The following is a 12,709-nucleotide window of genomic DNA, read 5'->3' on the forward strand; positions in this document are numbered from 1 at the left end:
AAAGGGCAGAGTGTGATGACCGGCCCACGCTCCCCCAAGTTCAGGATTCCACCTCTCATCCTCTAGCCCACCCCTCGTTGACACAAAAGAACTCCAAAGTGGATGGTCTGTTCCCTTGAGTATTTTGAGTTGAAACCCCAAAGCCCCGTTGCTAAGAGTTTCCCAATCCGAATTCACAGTCTTGGTTAGCCTTGAGGAACTGAGAAATTTTCTCTTCCCATCAGATGTTTTCGGCAGTACCCGCTAGCTCTGTGCTATATGGGGTTTAACAGCACAATTGATGGGGTGCCTGGGTGGCTCAGTCTGTTGGGGGTCTGCCTTCGGCTTGGGTTGTGATGTTGGGGACATGGGATCAAGCCCCGTGTCGGGATCAAGCCCCGTGTCAGGCTCACTGCTCAGCAGGGAGCCTCTCTCTCTCTGTGTCAAATAAATGAATAAAATCTTTTGGGGGAAAAAACCCCAGCATAATAGTTTTGCTTTGCTAAAGCCTAGACCTCTAACATTTACAAATTGCTTCAGTAGAAGAAATCTTTGGAAACTGCCCTAAATAAGACTGCAGCCTTTATCATAAAACATTTAAAGTAAATTTTAAGCTCAGATTTGGAGGAGAGATCGAAGGCTATTTCATCTTGCTCCTTCAGGATTAAAGGTGTATAAGAGCCTCTTTCCATGAAAATAGCTCCACAGTGATGCTTCACTTTGGTCTCGGGAACGCTGGCGAGCAGCCCGTGTGTGCCCGCACCTCCGTTTCTAGTCTTCCATTAGCTGCTTTGGGGGTTGTGCTCCCCGACAAGAAACTGTGATCTCTTTCTTGGGGGCGGGAGTACATACTTCAGCCTATACCACATGTAATAATATGCCAGTGATGTTATTGTCCTAACCAAGACTGTATCCTTCAGGGCACAATTTTATCTACAGATTGGAGGACGACCCCAGGAGCGGGGCCATGCCTGGAGGCACCAGTGTCTTGGGGGGGGGGGGAGGTCTCTGGGGTCTCTTTTGCTTTTTTCTTAGCCTCTACTCTGGCTCACAGTGGGGGTCCAGACCTGTCCCTGTTCCTGGACCCACTTCTTTGTCTCCTTCTTTGTGCCAGCCCTGGGCTATTTCCTGTGCTCCGCTCAGCCCTTGGCTCACAGCACGTTGGTCCCTGAATTCTGGAAGGACACTCCCATAGCCATGGGGTGACCCCAGGGCAGACTAGAAAGTGTGATCTGGACACTTTTTCTAGCTTTGGTGTAAATTCGGTCTCACTGGACGTTGACTATGCTGGTCCCCCTCTCTCCCCCTTTCGTCATGAGGTTTCTGTTGGAAAGTTGGTCAAATGCCACCTGGGTTCATTTCGGTAGGTTTTTGTTTTTTGGGTTTTGTTTTTGAGGCAAAGGAGATCCCCGGCTCAAACCCACTCCCTCACCACGACAGAAGCTGGGACAGAAGGTAGGTCCAGGTGGGGCTGGCAAAAACCACTTGTGGGCCAGGCAAACGGGGTCGGAGGTGCCCCAAACCGCAGTAGAAAGTCCCAGACACCAGACTTGAAATAGTCATTCCACAACTTTCAATCCCGTTTTCCAGCCCATTTCTGGAGACAGTTGAGCTATTTGTTTGGAGATTCTTCCGTGAAGTTGATGAGCCGCTCTCTTTCCAGGAGTGCTGGAAAATGCCAAGAAACTTCATGGATCATTTCACTGCTCCCCATTCTCTCTCGGGTCATTGTTGGCCTTCGTCCCAGGCCTCCACTGGTAGCCAACTCCCTCATTCCAGCAATCATTTCTTTGCAGGAGTTTGCTTCTAACCTTTCAGCGTGTGTCCCAAATATTTAGTGATGGACTCAATCCAGTAGGATGATTTTTTTCCTCTTTAACTTATTTGGATTACTTAGGAAAAATGAACTCTGCATGCTGAATAAACAGTGCTCTTGTCTCCCTTAGTCCCTCCTGGCTGGGAAGCTCCCTGATCTAGCCCTTCCCAGGGCCCCTTCCGTTCCCCCTCTCACCTTCCTCGCTGATCCAAGGACACTTGGGATTTAACCATCCAGTCCCCCAGGCAGGGCTTCCTCGTGGTGCGCCAGCCAACACTGCCCCTTGAGCAATTGAACCTTGGGGGTTGTGTATGCTCCTCTTTGTTTCCTACAGGTTTATTCTGGGGCATGACACCTGCCATTGATTATCTGACCCCGTCTCCTGGCTTAGCTGTACGGGGCTGGAAAGAGCTGGCTTCCTTCTGGAGAGGAGCAGGGCTGAGGGCTGGCACTGGGCAAAGCTGTATCCGGCTCCCTGACGCTGTTTACTACTTGCTATTTTGAGACCTTCCTCTCATGGAAATGTCGCATGTCTCCAGTGCTAGAAAGACGTGTGAGAGGAGAGCCATGCGAGGGAAACATTTTGAATGTGTTGACATGTTATGTTTATCTTCCAAGTCTCTCTTGCTGGTGTCTGCCCATGCAAACAGGGGGGGAATGGAGGTCTGCGGGGGTGACATTACTTGACTCCTTCAAGGCCACAGACAAAGATAGAAGGAAAAAGAACAGAAGGAGGGAGGGAAGGAAGGAAGGATGAGAAAAAAGAATACCACTTGGTACTCCCCCTCTTTTTCTAAGATTTTAGTTTATTTAAAGATTTATTTATTTGAGAGAGAGAGCACTCACACACGCAGAGGAAGAGGGAGAAGCCAACTCCCTGCCTGTGCAGGGAGCCCGACACGGGGCTCGATTGCAGGACCCTGGGATCATGACCAGAGCCAAAGGTAGATGGGTAACCGACTGAGCCAGCCAGGTGCCCTGGAGATTTAATTTTTTTTTTTAAAGCAACCTCCACACCCAGCATGGGGCTTGAACCCACAACCCTGACATCAAGAGTTGCACGCTCTACTGAACGAGCCAAGCACTCCGTGGTCCCCTTTTCTCCACAGTCCAAGGGAACCTGTGTATTTCACCTAAATTAGACAGGGAGCCGACTCTGGGATCACATTCAGGTTTCTGAGACATACATGGTTTGTTCACACGGCCCCGACTGCTGTCAAAGGGGAAACCAACATCCAGGATTTGCTGACAAAAGAACCACTCCAGCGGGGGCCGGAGGCCGGATGGGGTGCCACGGGCGGTGAGCACGTCACCCCGCGTGCCCACGCGACCTCCAGGAAAAACCAGAAAGTGCATTAAGAGCCGGAAGAAGACGGTTAGTCTAACTCTCCCATCTTTGGGAGATTTACTCCAACCACGTCTCCTTTGGCGCTTTCGGATTCCCAAGGCTTCCTGGCTTCTCTCTGAGCACATCTAGGTGTCTCCCTGGAGCCTGCGCTGTTCCCACGCGGACTCAGCTGCCCTCCCTCCCCTAAGCTATTCCATATGCTGTGCCCTTTGTTCTCACGGTGCTGGGGTTTACAACTTCCCATTGACTCGGAATGTCTGTCTGTCTGCCTTCCTTCCTTCCTTCCTTCCTTCCTTCCTTTTTCTTTCCCATTGGGCTCTCTGGGGATTTGCACCTCCTACTAATATACAAATCGTTTTCTTAGTTGCATCATGTCCATTCCTAATTCTGAAAACCCTTGATCAGGAGCTCTCCCCTAGAAGGACCAGCCCAAGGAGGACCCGAAGGATGACACACAGAGTCTCCGTCCCCGCAGGCCGACCTCCCAGAGGGAACCCAATCCTCGGGACGTTGGTTCTGATCTGTCAAAGAAACACAGAAACGTCCCCACCACAGCAAAGAATGTGGAGGACCCACCTGTAGGCTGGTCACGCAGAAGATGGGCCAGACCTGTCTTCTGGAGCTGACGACAGTCAGGAGAAGGCACATGGCTCAGAGGAATGAGCTGCAGAAGCTTCGAGAGGTCCAGGTTAGACTGGAGCTTCCGTGGTAGCCCTCATCTCCTCTGTCAGCACAGGAAGCTCCAGGCTTAGGCCCTCTGTCATCCTGTGAAAATGCTAGCACCTTCCACGACTTCATTCTTGTTCCTTGAAGCAGCCAGTGCTCAAAATGCAGAGAGCCTCACCAGTGCACTCTCAGCCACGCCGGACCAACGTGCTGTGGTGGAAAGTGCGCTGTTATGGCTCCACTAGAATCACCTGGGGAGCCTTTACAACCCACTCAGGCCCAGACCCCGGCTCCGCCTCCGGGGACTCAGCTTTAATTGGCCTGGGGTGGGGCCTGGGTGTTGGGAGGCTTCAGAGCTCCCCAGGTGATTCTAATGTGCAGCCAAGCTTAAGAACCCCTAGTGTAAATGAAAAAAACATGGCCTTTGAAGTTCATCAGGACTAGGCTCTAATCCCAGCTCTTCCCCCTGATGACAGTGGACTCTCCTGAGCCTCATTTTCCTTGTCTGTAAACCAGAGAGAACAATCCCACCTCTATCAGAACAAATGTGGTAGTATCCATAAAGCACTTAACAGTGTCTGGCACACAGTAGTCACTTAATAAATGCCAATCTTCCCACCATGGGCATGCTCACTGTTAAACCATTAAGTGCCAGCGGTTTGCAGAAATTACTCCGATTTTCTTATAGATCAAAATATAGTTGGTAGAAAAAAAGGCCAATATGGAAGAACACTGAGCTCCAGGCTCCACACTGAGCCCTAAGCCTTCCCGCCCAGAGGAATTTAATGGCATCTTCCTTCCGTGATCGCAACTTGGATAGTGGGCCACACACACGAAGTGCTGGGCCGAGTTTACAAAGATTCAGTTGTACAAAGAAGATGAGGGAGACACGGTTTGACAACAGTTCTATGAAAAAGACCTTCGGCGGAAGTGGTTGAGGTGACCACACGTTAAGTAAGGGCGGATGGTGCCACGTGACCACTTGAACAGCCAACACAATCTGATAACGTCCGAAGGACTTTGATGAACCAGAGGAGGGTTATGGGGATGGAGAGAGTGGAGAACGGTTGAAGGATCCGCGGCTTGGGAGAGGCTGCGTTGACCCACATTGAATCTTTCTCACGTAGGAGCACATGGCTTCTTCCGGGTTGAGCCAGGGGGCGGGACTAACACTACTGGGCGGCAATCGCGAGCACTTTTTTTTTTTAATCACTGGGGGCCAGATCCAAGGAGATGGCTCTGGCAATCCTAGGAGACCGTGATTCTAGAAGCATCCTACTTTTGAAAAATTCCCCTTTCGTATGAACAACGCATGACCTAGTGGAAGCCCTGTCACCAATCAGCTGATTGATCGTGGACCAGACACTGTCTCTCTGTGCTGTAACAAAATGAGGTTGGGTTGACTGATAGCAAGGATTCCTAGGGCAGATATTTCCTGAGCATTTGTTTTGTGCTAGTCACTCTACTCATCTTTTCCTGCCACCTAGGACATTTCAGCCCTTACTCGCAGCACTGACTCTTTGTCATGTCCACCACGCCCTCCCCGGATCATACGACTCGAAGCCTGGCAGTGATCTGAAGGAAGACTCCATAGGGTTTGTTTTTTTAAATATTTTATTTATTTGACAGAGAGAAATCACAGCTAGGCAGAGAGGCAAGCGGAGAGAGAGGAGGAAGCAGGCTCCCCGCGGAGCAGAGAGCCCGATATGGGGCTCGATCCCAGGATCCTGGGACCATGACCTGAGCCGAAGGCAGAAGCTTTAACCCACTGAGCCACCCAGGCGCCCCAAGACTCCATAGGGTTTTGAGAGCAGAATAGGGGGGTGAGGATCTTTGCCCGTATGGTTGGATGAGGCTGAGTGGGAATTAAATCCAGATTTACTCCTGAAAAAGATAAGTGCCACTTAGATGAGGGCTTTTTAAGCAACTTCACTATAAGCAGCTTTTCTATATAAGATTTGGGGATCAAAAGCATTTTCTGCACATGCGTGTGGGTATATATGTAGGCATATGGCAGGCTTCAGGAATCTCTGGTTCCGTGCCTAATTATATCCAGCCCTGGGAAAGTTCAGTAAAAAGTTTGCGAAGCTGCGGGAGGGAGACAGGTTAGACTGGGCTTCCTCGTGAATTGCCAGGTACTTCGGGGCCACCACAGAGTACTTGCTGGGGCCATCATGCTTGAGGGGCCCTGACAGAAAGACAAATCTAGGGTTGGCCTGGATCTCTCTCTTGCCCTGGATCAACGGAGCCAAAAAGCCAACCCAGAGGGAGCCCAGGGGCAGCTTGCGGTCAGCAAGACTTCACCCCTTCTGTGTCTGACGTCCTGGGAGCCCCGGCCGCTGTCGGGTCTCCGCCCCTGCGCCAGGAACTGGCAGTGGGTGAGCAGCTGAGCTCCCAGCAGGAACTGCTCAGTGGCCCCGGGCTCCAGCTCTCTCCTCCCAGAGAAGGGAATCCATCCACGGGCCCCGTTGGCCCGGGACCCCAGTGAGCCTCTGCTGGGCACCCCCTAACTGGGCAGTGCCTGTGGGCTGGAGGCTTCCAGTTCTGACCACACTGTGGCTCTCAGTTGCCCGGACTTGGTCAGGTGGGATCTGGGGCTTCTGCTCTCCTCACTGAATTCAGATTCAGCATGTAACTTCTTGCCTGAATAAATGATGTCAGGGCTCTCCAAGAAAGACTGTAATGTAGGCTGCCTATGCTGGGACAGACAAGCTCCTGACCCAGGAATCTGGAGGACTGACTTCTAGCCTCAGCTCAAGCCTTAACTAGCAGCAGGTCTTTGGCCAAATCACTTCCCCTCTCTGGGCCTCAGTTTCCCCTCAATAAAATTAAAGGGTTGGCCTGGCTGATACCCCGATCTTCTCTGTCTCATTTTCTTTCCCTTGTTGTGTCTATCTCCCATTTCCGTGTTACCCATTTACCTTTCTCTTTGCCAGTTTCTTTTTCTCAGTACCCTTGCTGCCAACCCCTACCTCCCTTCCCCCTTTATCTTTTACCTTTTTTTAAGTTTTCTCTATGCCCATGGTGTGGCTTGAACTCATGACCCCATGATCAAGAGTTGCACTGTCCACCGACTGAGCCAGCCAGGTGCCCCCCCAACTTTATTTTTTCAATAATTTTTAAAAAGATTTTCATTTATTTATTTTATTTGAGAGAGAGATCGAGAGCAGGGGAGCGACAGAGGGAGAGAGAGCATCTCAAGCAGACTCTGTGCCTAGTGTGGAAGCTGGCAAGGGGCTCTATCTCACGACCCTGAAATCATGACCTAAGCCAACACTAAGAGTCAGACACTTAGCCAGCTGAGCCACCCAAGTGCCCCATGGTTCTAACCACTTTCTTCCTTCCTTCTTTTCCTTCTTTCTTTTCTTTTCTTTCTTTCTTAAGATTTTATTTATTTTGACACAGAGAGAGAGAGCACAAGTAGGCAGAGAGGCAGACAGAGAGAGAGGGGGAAGCAGGCTCCCTGCTGAGCAGAGAGTCTGATGCGGGGCTCGATCCCAGGACCCTGGGATCATAACCTGAGCTGAAGGCAGAGGCTTTAACCCACTGAGCCACCCAGGCGCCCCTCCAGTCATTTTCTATCTTCCTTTCCCTCCCAGCCATTTTCCTTTCGGCACTCTTTTCCGTACCCTTCCTCGTTCGAGCCACCAGAAGGAAAGAAGCCTATCCGTAAAACAGAACACGTGTGGAATCAAGCATTAGGTCCACTTTCTTAATTACCTGATGTGAGTGGCTCGATGGTAAAAACAAGGCCCCAACACCTTCTCCTTCCCCTTAAGAAGCAGTCACTGGCAACAGAAGTCGCTTTTGATAATTGTGTGTGACCTACAATCGACACTTGTTTTGTGGGTCAGTAGTCACCATGGCGAAGAGGATCCTTGCCCTTGGCTGTGGCATCTGACCCACTTGGTCAGCTCAGGCCATCAGCAGGGCATGGCTAAAGATAGTCGGCCTGGGTGGGGGCATCTTATGTGTAGCTTGAGACTTGAGTCTGTGAGGAGAGAAGGGAGTGCCTTGCCAGCTATATAAAGCCTTGACCTTAACCACATTTCAGCCTTCAGTTTTCTCCAGGACAGAATTCCTTCTGTAATGAACAAGACATCAGACTGCCCTGAATCAGCAAAACTAGGAGGGAAGGGCACTCGGACTTGGCGAAAAATTCAACTTTCAAATTCTTTTTAAAAAAGATCTTTATCAGGGACGCCTGGGTGGCTCAGTTGGTTAGGTGTCTGCCTTTGGCTTGGGTCATGATCCCAGGGTCCTGGAATCAAGTCCCACATTGAGCTCCTTGCTCGGTGGGGAGCCTGCTTCTCCCTCTCCCTCTGCCTGTGCTCTCCCTCCTTGTGCTCTCTTGTGTGCTCTCTCTCTCTCTCTCTCTCTGTGGCATATAAATAAATAAAATCTTAAAAAAAAAAATATCTTCATCAGCCTGAGCATGACAGGAGTGATTGTTCTGAGAGCCAGGAGCATATCCCGGCTAAACACTAAGTCCTGGGTGTCTCCAGGCTGGAGACCTGCCTTCTGAGGCCCCTCCAGGTGTCTAGCCATTGCCTTGCTGGTCCATCCCTGCTTTTTCCGCAGAGAGTTTAAAGGTCAACCTTCACCGGTCTGGTTGAAACTACGGCTAACTCCAGATTTAGTGAGGTGGGAGGGAAAAAAGCTCAACTCTGTACACTTGAATTTCAACCTGATGACCTCTACACCTTTTTCTCTCCTCCTGTTCCCCACTCTCTGAGGTTTGCTGCCGAGGACCAGCAAGGGGAGGGGCACAGGGAGAAGCAGACTCCCCGATGAGCAGGGAGCCTGCCAGATGCTGGGCTGGATCCCAGGACCTCGAGATCATGACCTGAGCTGAAATCAAAGAGTTGTTTGTTTAAAACTGAGCCATCCAGGCACCCGAGAGTTGTGCTCCCTCTAAGCATTTGTTGTACTCAATAAAGCTCACCAGCTCTTTCCACACTAGTGTCCACTTCACCTACAAGGGTCACCGTAGCTTCTGCTGCAAATGCATTAGGTCCTCGGTCAGATGACCTCAGAACGCCGTCGACAGTGGGGTCTGCCAAGGGCTGCACGGGTAACTCAGGTTTCCCGTTCCGATAGGACCTTGGGAGACACAGGTGTATAATCATCAAAATGAAATTCGTCACAGGTATACAGAAGCTTTGTGCAATTCTTGTATGCAAATTTTCCCTCAAAGAAAGAAAACCAAATGCATCGTTCATGCTAGTTAATTGTGTGCATGCAAGCGTTCAGGAGGAGACTGTACTCATGTCTGCAGCTTATGCGGAAGTAAACCCCCAAAATATGATGGACTGATGGCTGGATCGAGGGATAGGTTAGTGGATACGATGCGATATAAAGCAAATAGAGGATAATGTTGACTGAAAATCAAGCTGTCACGTGGGTGGGTTAATGCCTCAAGCCCACGGCACTTGGCGTCACCAGTCTGCTCTGGTCCTGAGTGATGAGTTCCCCAAACCAAGCGAGAAGGCATTTGGTCCTCGTTAGCCCTCCTAGCCAGCTGGCAGAGGACCTCTTTGCTTCCCAGAGTCCACATTTGTCAAAGCCCATGGTCCAGTGCACTGGACACAAAGTTGAGAGGCTCTGGGGCAACATGGGGTCCTCTTCCTCCCTAGTCTTCTCATGACCCAGTCACCGAAGGTGCAGTGGAGGCCTGGCTCCCCTGGAGCTCATTCCCTGCCGCCTGCCTGATCTCAGCACTCTCAGGGCTAGGAGGGAAACAAACCTGCGATTTCCTGAATCCGATTTTGTCCTGCTTTTCCAGAAACATGCTTTTAGCCTTGATCTGTTTGTGCCACGGCTGATGACCTTGTTCATTTGAAAGCTTTTTGAGGAGGACATTCCCTTGTTTCTTGATGCCCTCTTCTCTCAGTTGAGCCCTTTCCCTAATGTCTTCTGGATCCCATCCCAAAGGCTCTGAGATCCTTGATAGCATCCCTGAACACAACCATGAACGTTATGGTCCCTCACAGCTACAGTCCCTCGACATCCAGCCCTCATCTCAGTGATTACTGTTCAAGCAGTTATGGGGCACCTACTGTATGCCAGGCAGTAGAGAAGGCACTGGGGGAGAAGGAGAAACGCTGACATGGGCAAGCCTAAACCTCCACCCTTGAGTTGCGTTCAAACTCGTAGTTGTGCTCCGCAGAGAGCGTGTGAGAGGGGAAAAGGGATTATGCGTGCAGTAGCCTCCCTCCCAGTCTGACCTCCCATCCCCGCCCCCCCCCCAGGGCTCCCACTACCGCCAATACTGCTATCTCTTGAATCTGCATTAGCCGCTCACAAGTGTCTTCTGAGCTCCAGACCCCTAGTGTTTCCACCTGCCTTCTCAGTGTCTTTGGGAGGTTCCACAGGTAACTCAGACTCAACCAAACTCAGAATTTTCTTTCCCAAGCTCACACCTTCTTCTGCATCCTCTAGCTCACCTCACAACCTCGTTTGAGACACAGCTCACAGGTCACATCTTCATGATACTTTTCCCTGCCTCCTAGGTGTTTCCATTGCTTTTGTAGAACCCTCTCTCCACAGCACTGACCACACTGTCTGGTCATTTTTTCTTAACATGCCCTCCCCACCCCACAGTACTATGAGCTCCTTCATGGCCGGACCTGAACACGTCATCATTATTGTACCCTTGTGCCTAATATCACATGACGTGGACTAGGGGCTGAGCATGTGCTAGCTGAACTAAGTGGAACTGAGTGACTGACTCTGTCAGGGAAAGTTCAGTAAAGCTTCACAGAGGAGATTATATTTATACTGGATCTTGGAGAATAAAGGTTTGTCAGTTGTTGGGAGTGGGACAGGCAGGGAACTAAGGAGACAGAACAAGAACATGACCAAAGGGGCAGAGGGCAATGAAGAAGAGTGTGTTCTTGGCGTGCCCCTGAAGGAGCAATAAATGAGTCTGGAAGAATCAGTATGGGCCAAATCACAAAGGATCTTCAACACTTGCCAATGAGTTTACTTATTCATATTTTAAAACAGTTTATTTTCTTTCTTTTTTTTTTAAAAAAGATTTTATTTATTTATTTGGCAGATAGAGATCACAAGTAGGCAGAGAGGCAGGCAGAGAGAGAGAGAGGAGGAAGCAGGCTCCCTGCTGAGCAGAGAGCCTGATGCAGGGCTCGATCCCAGGACCCCGGGGACCACGACCTGAGCGAAAGGCAGAGGCTTTAACCCACTGAGCCACCCAGGCGTCCCAAAACAGTTTATTTTCAAGTCATCTCTACACCCAATGTGGGGTCGACCTCAAAACCCTGAGATCGAGAGTCACTTGCTCTGCTGACTGAACCCACCAGGCACTCTAATACTTGCCCATGAGTTTAGATTTTTAGCTTATATGTGTAGTTAAAGGAGAACCACTGAAGAGTTGTTGTCGTTGTTGTTTTTTAATGGGTGCAACATAATCAGAGCTGTGCTTCTGGAAGTTTACCCCGCTGTCAGTGTAGAGAATAGATTTCAGAAGTAGGGGAGACTGGAGGCAGGGAAACCCATTAGGATATTCTGTCATGGTCTAGGTGAGAGATAACAAGGTCATGGGCAAGGGAAGAGGTAGTAGGCATGGAAAGAAGTGAATGGATCCCAGGAATAGGGGCCCCACCTCTCATACCTAACCTAGGAAGTTTATTTCAGACAGGTCAAGTACTCAGGTGAGTTGAAAATATATTTTTTTAAGATTGTATTTATTTATTTGGCAGAGAGATAGAGATCACAAGTAGGCAGAGAGGCAGGCCGAGGGAGAAGGGGAAGCAGGCTCCCCGCTGAGCAGAGAGCCCGATGCGGGGCTCAATCCAGGACCCTGAGATCATGACCCGAGCCGAAGGCAGAGGCTTAACCCACTGAGCCACCCAGGTTACCCGAGCTGAAAGTATTTTATGAGCATGCTCTATTTGAGCAGTTTATTACCTAGAGTGCTTGGCCAGAAAGTTATTCAGTGTTTGAAGTCTTTGTTGGGCATATGATCTATTTGGAGACATCCACAAAGTAGAATATGTAGGCTGTTGTTACCGATTAGAAATTGGGAACGAGGAGCCCAAGAAGACTCCAGGGATTTGGGCTCGTGTGACCGAGCAGAGGAGGAGTAGCTCTGGAATGATCAGAGAGGGGTGAGTGCTGTCTGAGCACGTTGAGTGTATGAGGTCCACACCCAAGTGGAACCACAGGGGAGGCAGCTGGATATATGGGTTGGGAACCCAGGAGAGAGAGCTGGGCTGAAGAGGAGGATCCAGGAGTTGCCTACTTGGAGACAGAGGTGAAACCATGGGGCAGATGAGATCACCCAAAGACTGTGTGTGGAGCAATAACAAAGCCCTTTGGATAGAACCCTAGGGAGGAGGCAATCTGAGGGGTGGACAGACAGAACAGAAGGAGCTCATGAAGGAATCTAAGAAGACGAGGACTGAGAAGCAGGGGGGAGGATGTGCAAGAGATCCAAAGGAGAAACATAGCAAAACAAGGAAGGAGACTCACGAAGATATTTTATCTCCAAAAAAGATACTAATGGCCAACACGCACATGTAAAGAAGCTTGACATCGTGATTCATTAGGGAAATGCAAATCTAAACCACAATGAGGTACCCCTTCACACCTACTAGGACAACTACAATTTTATTAAAAACCAAACTAAAGGGGCACCTGGCAGGCTCAGTTGGTAGAGGACATGACTCTTGATCTTGGGGTTGCGAGTTTGAGCCCTGTGTTGGGAGGTTGATGATACTTAAAATTTGAAAAAAAAAAACTTTATAAAAAAGTAAAATAACAAGTATTGGCAAGGATGTGGAGAAATTGGAACCCTCACATGTTGCTAGTAGGATGCAAAATGGCACAGCCACTATGGAAACAGTTTGGTGGTTCCCCAATAAATTAAACATAGAATT

This window comes from Meles meles, chromosome X (assembly GCF_922984935.1).
Source record: "Meles meles chromosome X, mMelMel3.1 paternal haplotype, whole genome shotgun sequence".
NCBI lineage: Eukaryota > Metazoa > Chordata > Mammalia > Carnivora > Mustelidae > Meles > Meles meles.